Below are 12,230 nucleotides of genomic sequence, written 5' to 3' on the forward strand. Positions count from 1 at the left end.
ATGGAAATCTCAAGAGTCTCCTTCAGCACCATAATTCATAAGCATCAATTCTTCTTCTATAGGACTATAGAATTGCAAAGTTGGAAGACACATTTGAAAAGTCATCTTATCCACCCCCTTGCAATGCAGGAATCACAGCAAAAGAAGCCCTGACAAATAACTATCTGTTCTCTGTTTAAAAAACTCTAAGGAAGGAGAGTCTACCACCTTCTAAGGTAGTCTGTTCCACTGTCAAAGAGCTGTTACTATCATCACTATCATAGTGGTTAGTTGCTCAGTGCCCGTCCGAGCCAAAGAAAGATCTGCCCAAAGTGCCCCACTCCAAAGCAGGGATCTCCGAAGCACTTTGAGGTGCTTCAGAGTTTCAGAGTAGCAAAGCGTGATCTCCATCACGGAGAGCACGTGTTGCGGTTGGGGATTTCAAGACACCTTGCTGTTTCTGGGCAGATGGTTTGGCCAACTGCTAAGCAGGGGCGGGCTGTTACTGGGGAAAATTACATGTTGCCATTTAGTGATTGACAGCCCTATTTGTTAAATACAAGGTATGCAGCAACGGAGTCCTCTTTCGCTGCGTGCTTCGGATCACCCACCCTCCCTTCCCTAATGTTAGGCTGTTTGCTTGACCTTGCTATTACCTGTCATGGGGTCGTCTGCTTTGGAGCAGGGGCCCGGTAGGAATTTTGCCATTTGGCTGATTAGTGTGTGCCACTTGGTTTTCGCCTACCGTGTAGCAAATCGTCACAACTTGTATGGTTTGTGGTTAGGCATTGGTCTGGAATTGGTTGCTGGGGGGGTATGGATTCGGCTGTGCCTGCCCCTCCAAAATGCTGCTGCTGCTGTTGCTGAAGGGTTTTACTGGTAAAGGAACCCAGGGGCTCCCCCATGCTTTTGTCCGAAACCCCCTGGCAAGGGGCTAGGGCCACGCAAGCCCCTGGGAGCATTCTGGGGAGAGGTGAGGCATGATTCCCAGTCCCGTCTCTCTCCCCAGGTGACTTGCCCTTCCTGACTTCGCGGGGGGTGCGAATGTCAGAGCTGTCCCCATGCGGGGGCAGCTAGTGCTACCAATGCCTAAGCAATCACTCACATTGCTGTATTTGAATAAAGTTGTGGCCAAAATTATGCCAAAAAAATAAACAAAAATTAAGTGTCAATTGTGTTTTCCTTTGGGGTGTATTGGGGACCTCGACACGCAAAAGAAAGAACAACACTCCAGACATCATGTCTGCAACACCGTACAATATTCTCCCCAAGCTTACCATATAAGGAAAATGCTATGGTGAGGCAGGATTGGGGAGGAAGATCTGTTTTGTGACTGTCACGTCCTGCTCCTAATCAGAGGGAATGAGAAAGCTGTCCAATCACAGGGCTTGAAGGGAGGGATGCTGGAAGTAACACATCACCTCATTCTTGTCTGTTCTGTGTTTGTTCCTAGCTCTGCTAGTGGCACTTCCTTGGGAAATATTGATCATTCAGGTCCTTCTGCCTCTATGCCACATGCCCACACATAGACTGCAGTCAAATCTACTTTGCAATGAGTTTCTGAGAGTTTTGGTGCCAGTTGAGCAAATCACAAGTCTGAAGCTGTTTATTCTTCTTCTTTCATCATAACTTTCATCATAACCCACTCTTCTGAAATTCTTCAGGTAATTTAGCTCTACATTAACTTGCATAGTGGAACAATAGCATAAATCTCCAGGGAAAACTGGGGTAGGTGTCAGGGAACTGCCACCGGAGCCCAGGGTGGTGGCAAGGCTCCCAGACGCTGGAGAGGGAACCAGCAGGGAGAGAGGGAGAGCTTCCGCTGAGGAAGTAGAGGGGGAGGAGGTGTCGGAGGGAAGGCTCAGAGACGCTTCCAGCGAGACCAGCGGAGAGAGCTCAGGACCTCCCATTGGGACACCCACTCTGCGCAGAAAGCTGTCGCACAGGGAAGCTAGGTGGAGACTCTCGGTCAAGGAGCTTTTATGTTGGAAGAAATTCAGGAAACGCCCACTGACGGATTCTGCCAGCGATTAAGACAGCCACGAAGTAAGGGCTGTCCGGTCAGGGAAAGTTTTAGCCAACTACTCAGCTTGGAGCGGTGTGGTGCTTACGCACAAGCAACCCCCTTATCCCATTACAGTAGGTGAAGTGTGAGCCTGCAGCAAGAACTCTGTTGTTTCAAGGTTCATTGCTGGACAGATGGGCTCCAGACCACCACTGGAATGCAATGGAACTCTATCCATTGACTGGGAGAAATGATATATTCACCCAAAAAGCAACAACACAGTTTTAAATTCAGGGCCACCAAAATGAAATGCTCCACACCCATCTTCCCTCATGAGCTCTGAGCATTTCCCAAGTCAGCTTTGTTTAATTTCTTTGGGGAAATTTCTCAAGCTGTTCTTGTTTTATTTTGTTTTCTGGGGCCACAGGGCTACTCAGATGCTTAGATCAGCCCTGCTCCACCTCAAGCCATTTTGCAAGCAGCAGCGTCCAAATGAGAAAGCTGAAAACCTTCCCCTAATCACCAGAATTCACCATGTAATTTGGGAGTATACACTGTGCCAATGCACACTCCTAGTACCTGCACTTAGTAAGCTTATTCTGCTCTGATCTATGAGCCCACAGCTGAAATGGCTATGGACCTTTTCCATTTTTTCCCCCTGGCTTGGGTAGCAGCCTGCAGCCCTTTAGCCAAAATCACAGGGTTTTCTTTCCATACCTAGCTACACACATGCACCTGACTGTGGAAGAGTTCAGGGGGTGTGGGTGAGTTCAAAGGACGGAGGGTGTCAGAGGAAGGTGCCAATTACTTTCTGCTCTTATCAGTGCACCTCCCCCCTGTTTTAAACTGAATGAAACCACAATCAAAAGAGTTCCAGGTGCAACAGCTAAAATGCTCTCCTTTCATCAGCTGCCTCTGTATCTTTTGTGCTCTTCAAGCACAGCTGTGCTGGCTGCTTCTCAATGCCTCTTCTCCATTCACAAGGTTAGGGACTGTGCCCAGCACCCAACAAAGGCAATGAAAGGGTTTTCTCCCCCTCTACATAATTTGTTTCATCAAAGCCAGAATCCCTTCTTTCTCCTCCCCCAAGTTTTCATCTCTCAACTATCTTCTTTTATGTTCAGTGGTTCTGTCAGGGCAGGATTTGGGGGCCAAAATTCCAGAATGATAAGCCAGGAGGGCCCCAGACACACCAGGGCTGCATTGCAGGAGTTTAGACTACATGATGTTTGTGGTCCCTTCCAACTCTACAATTCTGTGATTCTATGTATGGCTTTTTTTTTCAATGGGAACTCACTGGAACTCAGTTTTGGCACCTCTCAGGTGGGCCCCATTGCCATTCTAAGAGAACAAGGGAGGCGTTTGTGGTGAGTCCTGGTGCCTCTTTTTCTAGAAAAATAGCATGGATTCTATTATTCAAAGAGTGCCATCCCACCCAAAAAAATGGCTGTTAAAAATTTCCTGATGGGACCACCATTGGGCACATTGCTTTCTTTCAGGGAGGTCAGGAATTGTATGCAGCAACTTCTCGCTAAATCATTTTTTGGACTATCCAACAGAGCAGCTATTGGGAACTTTTATCAATACAAAGGATGCATCCTTTTAGGGTAATCATCTGAAGGCCACATGACAGTGGGGGGTGGGGCAAGAGGCAAAAATGGGCAGGAGCAGCCAATGTAAAATTTACTTTTAGTTTCTAAGCACGCATGCACACCCCTCTCCATGCCACATTCAGACAAGCAAGAGGCATTCCTGAAGGAGAAAAGCACTTGTGAGGTATGTATGTGTGAAGCAGGGCTTGGGAGATATGTGGTTTGGGGAGAGATTTGTGTGCCTGATAGAGAGACCTAGGCACAGTGGCGGAACGACATCCTCCAGCACCCAGAGCGGCAAAAAGGCAGGGACGTGGCAGGCACGTGTCTGTTGCGATGTGTCTAAGGGAATGGGGGCAATTGGCAGGGCCCCCAGCTGGCTCCAGCCCACCAGCCGGCAGCTGGTCAAACTCCATTCCTTGGTTCTGCATCAAAACTGCAACTCAGAGTTTTAGAAGCCTTTCAGAAGCTGAGCACGCAAGCCAGCAGAGATAACAAACTCTTCGTGACGGAAGGGCGGACAGAGGCGTATATAAAGCATATTTACAAGCAGTTTATTCAGCATAGATCAGGACAAAGAAAAACATGTCTGCTCTCCTTCATGTCCAAGAGCAGGAAGCATAAAGCAAACGGAAGTTCCCAGCAAGCTATGCTGGAATGTAAACAGACATGTGACATACAACAGCTCCACGCATCTGTTTAGGTGGAATGGAACATCAATATCCTAACAGTGTCGTGGAAGACATTGCACACATCCCGGGGGTGCGCATTGCACGGGGCGCACAGCACGGGGTGCACATCCTGGGTGTGTGCGGTGAGCGTTGCACATCCCTGGGGGTGGCCATGATGACACCCTCCCCTGGATGGCACCCAGGGCAGACTGCGCCCCACCTTCATCCGCCAGTGCCTAGGCATGGGGTTGCCCACAGCTGCTCTGTTGGGCAATCCAAAAAGAATTCAGAGGATTCCAAAAGCTCCTTTCTGCTGAGTTCCAGATGGACAGACTGACTATGACTAAGAAGGCACACAGGTGCTGGCTAACTAAGGGCAGGGTTGATGGGGGCAGTGCCCCATTTCAGACCCTCCAAGTGCCCCTATTCCCCAGGGACATTCCTGGATTTTCAGAAGCCGTCCCAGTTTCTGATTTGATCCTGGAATGTCCCACTTTTTCTTAAAGATGTTCCTATTTTCATTGGAGAAATGTTGGCGCATATGGAGTTATGTGATCCCCGAGCTAAGGAGATAAGACATTTGATGACAGCCCTGTATAGGGAAGCTTTCAATGTTATAACCACAGTGTTCTTGAAAGATGGAGATCTGTAAAATCTGTGCAGTAAAATGAAGAGCTTACTTAATCTCTCATTTTTTCAAATGATGTCAAGTTTCCACTGCATAATAATAATAATAATAATAATAATAATAATAATAAAGCATTGACATGTGCGCTGCACCTTTCATGAACTTCTCATGATGTGTCAGGCGGGAAGAACAATACTAATTTCTCGAATTCCTCCCCCTGCCTGCACTAATGCAGTTAATTCTTTGGAGACCAAAATCCACGCTGCACTCAGATGCCTAGGAAATAAAAACACATAACAAACAACCTTTAGAGAGAGGTTCCTCCTCCCCCTCACAACGTCGGTGTTTTACTTTCTTTTCTGTTTTAATGACAGTGATTTCTGTTAAATGGAGCTGAACATCTGCCCACATAGATGGCTCTTTCTCTCCATATACCTTCTCTCATTTGAGATTAAACTGCCAATACGTTCTGGAATGATAAAAAGAAACACTCTTACGTATAATTATGGGCATTGCTACTGCAAGCAAACACGATTATGCACATTCGTGGAGCACCGGTCTATCAAAAATGCTTCATCGGTAGGAGCTGCAAAAAACGTTGCAGCCTGGAGTGTTATGGGTCAGGATTCCAGCTTCTCCATTCCCCACACCCTAAGGCTTTCTTCCTAACATTTTGTGATCAGTCAGAATTCCAAGACTACAGAGCATGCTTTTTCCTCATTGGGCTATTTTTATTCAGAAACAGAGGGAATGACAGGTAACTAGAACTTTCACATCTATGGTGGGTAGGTCTATCAGAGCCTATCATTTCTGTGATTTATGCTAGATTGCAAAGAGATTCTGACTTCCCATTGTCTAATTTTAGCAATAACTCAAGACCTTTCCCCCTTTAATTATCTTTTTGAAGCAGTGCTTGAGGCAGAAACTAGCAGTCATGGGCAGGTATGTCTATTCATGGCTAATAACATCTATGGCTCGGTGGAATCTCAAACTTTACCCTTTACCCTGGACTTTGACCCCTGAGATGTACTGTATACTTCCAAGATCCACCCTATTTTGGGGAGAGGAGTTGCATTTTTTCCCCAACAGTTAGATTTTAAATGGTTCGAACCTGCCCTCAGACCTTAGAGCAGGCATGGCCAAACTTGGCCCTCCAGATGTTTTGGGACTACAATTCCCATCTTCCCTGACCACTGGTCCTTTTAGCTAGGGATGATGGGAGTTGTAGTCCCAAAACAGCTGGAGGGCCAAATTTGGCCATGCCTGGCTTAGGGTGAAGGTCAAGTGAATAATAATGATAGCAACAAAGACTATTGCTGCTCTGCATAGAAATATGATTCATTTGGATTTGTATCATACTACCTTTCTTCATCATATGATCCAAGGAGGTGTATATATGGAAGGGATGCTCAGTAGAGCATCTGCTTTGCATGCAGAAAGCCCCAGGCTCACTTGTCCAACAGGGCTGGGAGAGACCTCAGTCTGAAATCCTGAAGAGGCTCTACCAGTGGACCCTGTCTGAAATCCTCAGCCAATAAGTGCAGTGTAGACAATATTGAACTAGATGGACCAATGGTCTATGTCAGTATAAGGCCACTTCATGGGCTTAGTGTGAACATGCCTGTGAGCTTGGTTCTGGTGCTGATCACAATCCCTGGGCTTACTCAGAGACACTCCAAGGCCCTTAACTCTTAAAAGAGTGTCTTCCCAGGTGAGCCACTTCTTTCTGATGGAGCAAAAACCAAAACAGACCTGGAAAGCCTGAAGTCTTCTGAATCCTGCTGTAATGCATCAAATGCTTCTCAACTCTCACTGCACCTAGGATGCTGCAATATTGAAGAGTGGAAGCCTTCCGTAAAGTGCTTCGCAGACTGGTGGGAAATCGCCTTCAAAATGTTTGTTTGTTTCAAAGGAAAGAGAGATATTGAGTCGGCGCTGGTGTATTCACCTCCTTCATGAAGCATGATTTCCTCCCTCTCCTCTGCCTTTTCTTTTAACCTTGAAAGGAACTTTGCCTAAATGCAATGAGTCACACCTGTATGAGCCGTGAGTGTATGGAGTCTGTGGCGCCGACATAGTTCATAAATGCATATTCACTCTTCGATGGGGGGAGATGTTGGGCTGCCTTTTGAATCCAGCACATATTCCTTCTTCTCATCCTCAGTGAAAGGAAGATGGTTGAATGTACGAGAGTCAGTAAGAGGGAAAGATAATTGCCTTGGATGCAAAAAGTAGGCAGAAGAAAGAGCTTGCTCCTCTATTTTTTTTCCATCCTGAATGGGTCTAAGCACCCTGTCGCCAGGCATTTAGACCATGCAGGGGCAGAGGAAGGGGGGGCAGTCCACCCCTGGTGTCACCACTGAGGGGGTTGACAAAATGCCAGGCGGCACTCACCGCAGGGCCTGCAGCGTGCCTGAGCCACACATCTCTCCAGGGTGCTTGGGCACCCGCAGGCTCCGCGCTGCCCCAAACAGTCTGCCTGCTGTCTACCCCTCAGCTGTAGGGTGGCTGAGTGGAGGAGGCAAGCCCCATGGAGCATCCTGTACCATCTTGTCCTACACTCTGCAGGCGACTGGCCCCACCCCTGGGCGCAGAACACACGCGTTGCCCTGGTGCCCGATCAGCTTGCTCCGCCGCTGAGACCATGCACAGTTTTTGCACATGTGATGGGACTGTACAATGACAGTTGAACATTGGATATAAATACAGTGGTACCTCGGCTTACATATGCTTCAGGTTACATACGCTTCAGGTTACAGACTCTGCTAACCCAGAAATAGTACCTTGGGTTAAGATCTTTGCTTCTGGATGAGAACAGAAAACGTGCTCCGGCGGCGTGGCGGCAGCAGGAGGTCCCATTAGCTAAAGTGGTGCTTCAGGATAAGAACAGTTTCAGGTTAAGTATGGACCTCCAGAACAAATTAAGTACTTAACCTGAGGTACCACTGTATTAGGTATATGTTGGATATTACTTGGATTATACTGACGGGATTATACTGGTCAACACTCCCATGCCGATTCTGTTTATTGCGATTGAGGAGCAGATAACCACAATTCTGAAATTATTAGGAAGGATTCTGTTAATAGCAGCAAATATAGTGTGGGCAAGAAAGTGGAATTGCTAACAAGCCCTGTCTGATAAGGAGCTGCCTAGTAAAATGTCTAGAGCTGGTGGAAATGGATTTATTAACATAATTGATTAAAAGGAGAAAGGGCAGATTGGGGAATGTGAAATTTCCACAATGGGCTTGCTATGTCAGTTACTGGAATATAAAGTATGGGAATGTGTAGCATGAAATGAATCTAATTTGGTAAATAACGCTATTTTAAAAAATGGATGCACTTCAAAACACACATAACACATACTTGGGGTCATAGGATCAGACTTTTGAGGGTGGGACTTTGAAGATATAGAAGACCCACCCTAACTTGTCTTTCCAAATTAATGATGGATTGCATGGAGCACAGGTCCAAAAACTAAAAACATCAGATTTGATATTAAGTAAGAAACTTCACAATTTTCCTTCTGGAATACATTTTTAAATATAAAATAAAAATACTTATCTCTAATCTAGCTGCTCATGGGGAATAATGTAAATTGAATTTTTTGATATGATTGGAGCTGTTCAATGAATTACTTAAACCTTAAAACAAATCTTCTTTGCAATCAGACGGTTGGAGGATTACTTTAGCAAAGCAGTTAGGAAATGAGCAAAAAAAGAATATAGATCTATATATTTGGCAATGTGAATTATTTATCCCAAAGTGCAATTTCTAAATGTACAGTTATGTTCCCAAAGCAATACCACTTATGTAAGTGGCATATTCAGGGACAGTGGGGTTTTTTATTTTTATTTCCAAATTATGCAGCCTAAATTATGCATTCATTCAAATGCTGCACTTCAAAAGACAGATTGTCACTGCAGACAATAAAACTTTGCAAGAAACACAAAACAAAAAAAAAGTAGCCTTTTTGTTGATTGTATATTTAAATATAGGTTTTATATTCATGCACACATTTTTGCATACTTAGATGCACAGAGCAGAAGCACAAGATGAGGTTAACTTTTAGTGGAGCTAAATCATGTCTGGGTCGGATTGATCCAAAGTGCAACGCAACAAACAGATATCCCCTGGTGGTGCTACTTATTTACTTAAAGGTAAAGGTAAAGGGACCCCTGACCATTAGGTCCAGTTGTGGCCGACTTGGGTTGCGGCGCTCATCTCGCTTTATTGGCTTCCGGGTCATGTGGCCAGCATGACTAAGCTACTTCTGGCGAACCAGAGCAGCACAGGGAAATGCCGTTTACCTTCCCGCCAGAGCGGTACCTATTTATCTACTTGCACTTTGATGTGCTTTTGAAGTGCTAGGTTGGCAGGAGCAGGGACCGAGCAACAGGAGCTCACCCCGTTGTGGGGATTCGAACCACCGACCTTCTGATCGGCAAGTCCTAGGCTATGTGGTTTAACCCACAGTGCCACCTGCGTCCCTCACTTATTTACTTGGGGATGTGCAAAATCCTTAAGAGAGTGAACCAAAGATGGGTTTGGCAAAAGCCAGGTAGGGTAGGGAATGGACCCTGTCTGAAATCCTTGGCCAATAAATGCAGACTATGCTCAGTTGGATGGACCAATGGTTGGATTCAATAGAAGACAGCTTTCTTGTCTATAAATGTTGCCATTTTGGCTTTCGAAGAGTAGTGCTTAGCCAATCCTGAAAGGAGCAACAGGTGCCTCGGGGTTCTTGGCTTGGAAGGCTGCACAACGACTATGAAGACGACATGTTATTCTCGACAGCTCTATTAATCTCTCATTTTGGTGAGTGCTTTATTAAATTTGATGTCACACTTAAGAAAGCATGGTTGGTGGAGGGGGGAGAAGCTAGACAAATTACACTGCTGTAAAGGAAAGAAGGCTGATCGCCAAAGAATGGATGCTTTTGAATTATGGTGCTGGAGGAGACTCTTGAGAGTCCCATGGACTGAAAGAAGATCAAACCTATCCATTCGGAAGGAAATCAGCCCTGAGTGCTCACTGGAAGAACAGATTGTGAAGCTGAGGCTCCAATACTTTGGCCACGTCTTGAGAAGAGAAGACTCCCTGGAAAAGACCCTGATGTTGGGAAAGATTGAGGGCACAAGGAGAAAGGGATGACAGAGGACGAGATGGTTGGATAGTGTTCTCAAAGCTACGAATGTGAGTTTGACCAAATTGCGGCAGGCAGTGGAAGACAGGAGTGCCTGGCGTGCTCTGGTCCATGGGGTCACGAAGAATCAGACACGACTAAATGACTAAACAGCAGCAACAAAGGAAAGAATCACAGCTCCCAAATAAGTACAACACACAGTCTGATCTCATGCATGTTTGCTCTAACGCAAACTCTTGTATCTGCGGCAGGGCTTCTGCCAATACAAGGTTCAAGGAGAACTGTTGTGGTCTGGTCCTTATTGCAGGCCTCCCAAAGGCTTGGCCACTGTGAAGGCAGGATAATGGAATAATTGGTCCAGTGGCCTGATCCAAAAGGGTTTATTTTATGTTCTTGTATTAATCTGCAAGGCTGTTAAGAACTTGTGCCCAGGGTAATTTCAGTTTTTATTCATCTCACTGGTCATTCTAGCATTTTGTGGGTAGTTTGCTCACCCAGTCCTCATCGAATAGTTTCTTGGGCCCCTACTCCTTTTTATTGTGTGTGTGTGTTTACACATCTGCAAACTTCAGTGTTCCCCAAGTCTGCTGATAACTCCCTCTTGGGTGCAGACGGCACAATACCGACTACTTAAGTGATGGAACATAGAGAATAGTAGTATAACTGGAATACTGTATAGAATAATTCTGCCTTTGTTGTGGACTGTTTGGATGCAGAGGAGTAGTGGAACACACCAACTGGGCTACCCTCAAGGGAACACCCATGGGAAGAAGGCTCATAGCCAGGGGAATGGTGGTGGGGTGAAATGAGTGATCAGAGGAAGAAGAAGGGGCAGACTGGGAGGAGGAAGTGTCAGAAGCTAAAGAGGCAACAGGGTTTAGTGAGCAGGGAGAGTCTGTGGCAAAAAGAAATCCAGAATTGGAAGATGAAGCAGAGGCTGGAGAGGAGGTTGGCCAAGAGGCAGCGTTGAGGCAGGCTGCTAAAATATCCAGGGAGTCTCCACCTCCTCCTGCAACCAGCTCCCTTTCCCCCTGGTCTCCTAGAACAGTGTTTCCCAACCTTGGGCCTCCAGCTGTTTTTGGACTACAATTCCCATCATCCCTTGCCACTGGTCTTGCTAGTCAGGGATGATGGGAGTTGTAGTTCAAAAACAGCTGGAGGCCCAAGGTTGGGAAAACACTGTCCTAGAACATCCAGAGAAATGAAAAGAGCAGGGCAGAGATTGGTTGTGTGCAGACATAGCTTGTGACTGCTTGGGAAAGACCCTGGAGAGGAGGGGACTTAGGCAGTTGTGGGAAGGTGGGGAACTTCAGTCCTTGCAGCTGGGATGAGACAAGACCTACTGGGATGAGTTGCTAGGATCAGTAGGCCGACTCTGTTTGGGTTTCTTCGAACAAAGAACCAACTTCACTGACACTAGGGATTTTTTTAATTGCTGACTTACTGACAGCCTCATTAGTGGAGTCTATCCTCCCCTGTTGCTATTCTCAGAATGCCTACTGCCTAGAAGGATGAAATCCCAGAACAGTGATTCATGAGAGACTCAACAGGCAGCGCCATGTGTTCCTCAGTATTTGGTGTGCTTGACTCACTCTATCACAGGGAAACAACAGAGCAGGGGGATAGCAGAACTACTCACCACCAAAGGAGGTGCTCTCAGAAGAGTGATTCACTCACAAACAAGTGGATGACTGTTCTGTGGGTGGGCACTTTGGGTCTCACAAGTACCTTTAGTCACTGCATTAATTTGTTGATTATGGCATGCTGGCAACTCATTCAAAACTATTGGGGAATTATTTTTCTCTCCTCCCTTCTGCAGCTGTGATACCTGACAATAGGATCGGGCCATTAACTACAAGGAAGTCATCAACTTCCAAGGATGAAGTTTATGTAGGCTGCAGTCATGTGGCTTGGGTTTTTATCATCACCTGGTAGCTATTCAGCAATGAATTTTCAACCGAGAGTTTATAGTGGGAGGGAGGGGCATGTCAGATAACCAGATCTGGTTAAATTTAGCTCTATCCCTTCCCCAGCCCAACACACACACACACACACACACGGGCCCTTCCATTGATGTGCTTGTGCGCTGGCATAATTCCTCTGATACCAAGAAGTGTTAGTGAGAAACTCATGTGCCGTGCTTTCATCTTCCACATTAAAATAAGATCACCTTGTTAATACTTCATTAATGGAGTGGAGCTGAGGCACC

The sequence above is a fragment of the Podarcis gaigeae genome (assembly GCF_964106915.1).
Source record: "Podarcis gaigeae genome assembly, chromosome: 7".
Taxonomy (NCBI): domain Eukaryota; kingdom Metazoa; phylum Chordata; class Lepidosauria; order Squamata; family Lacertidae; genus Podarcis; species Podarcis gaigeae.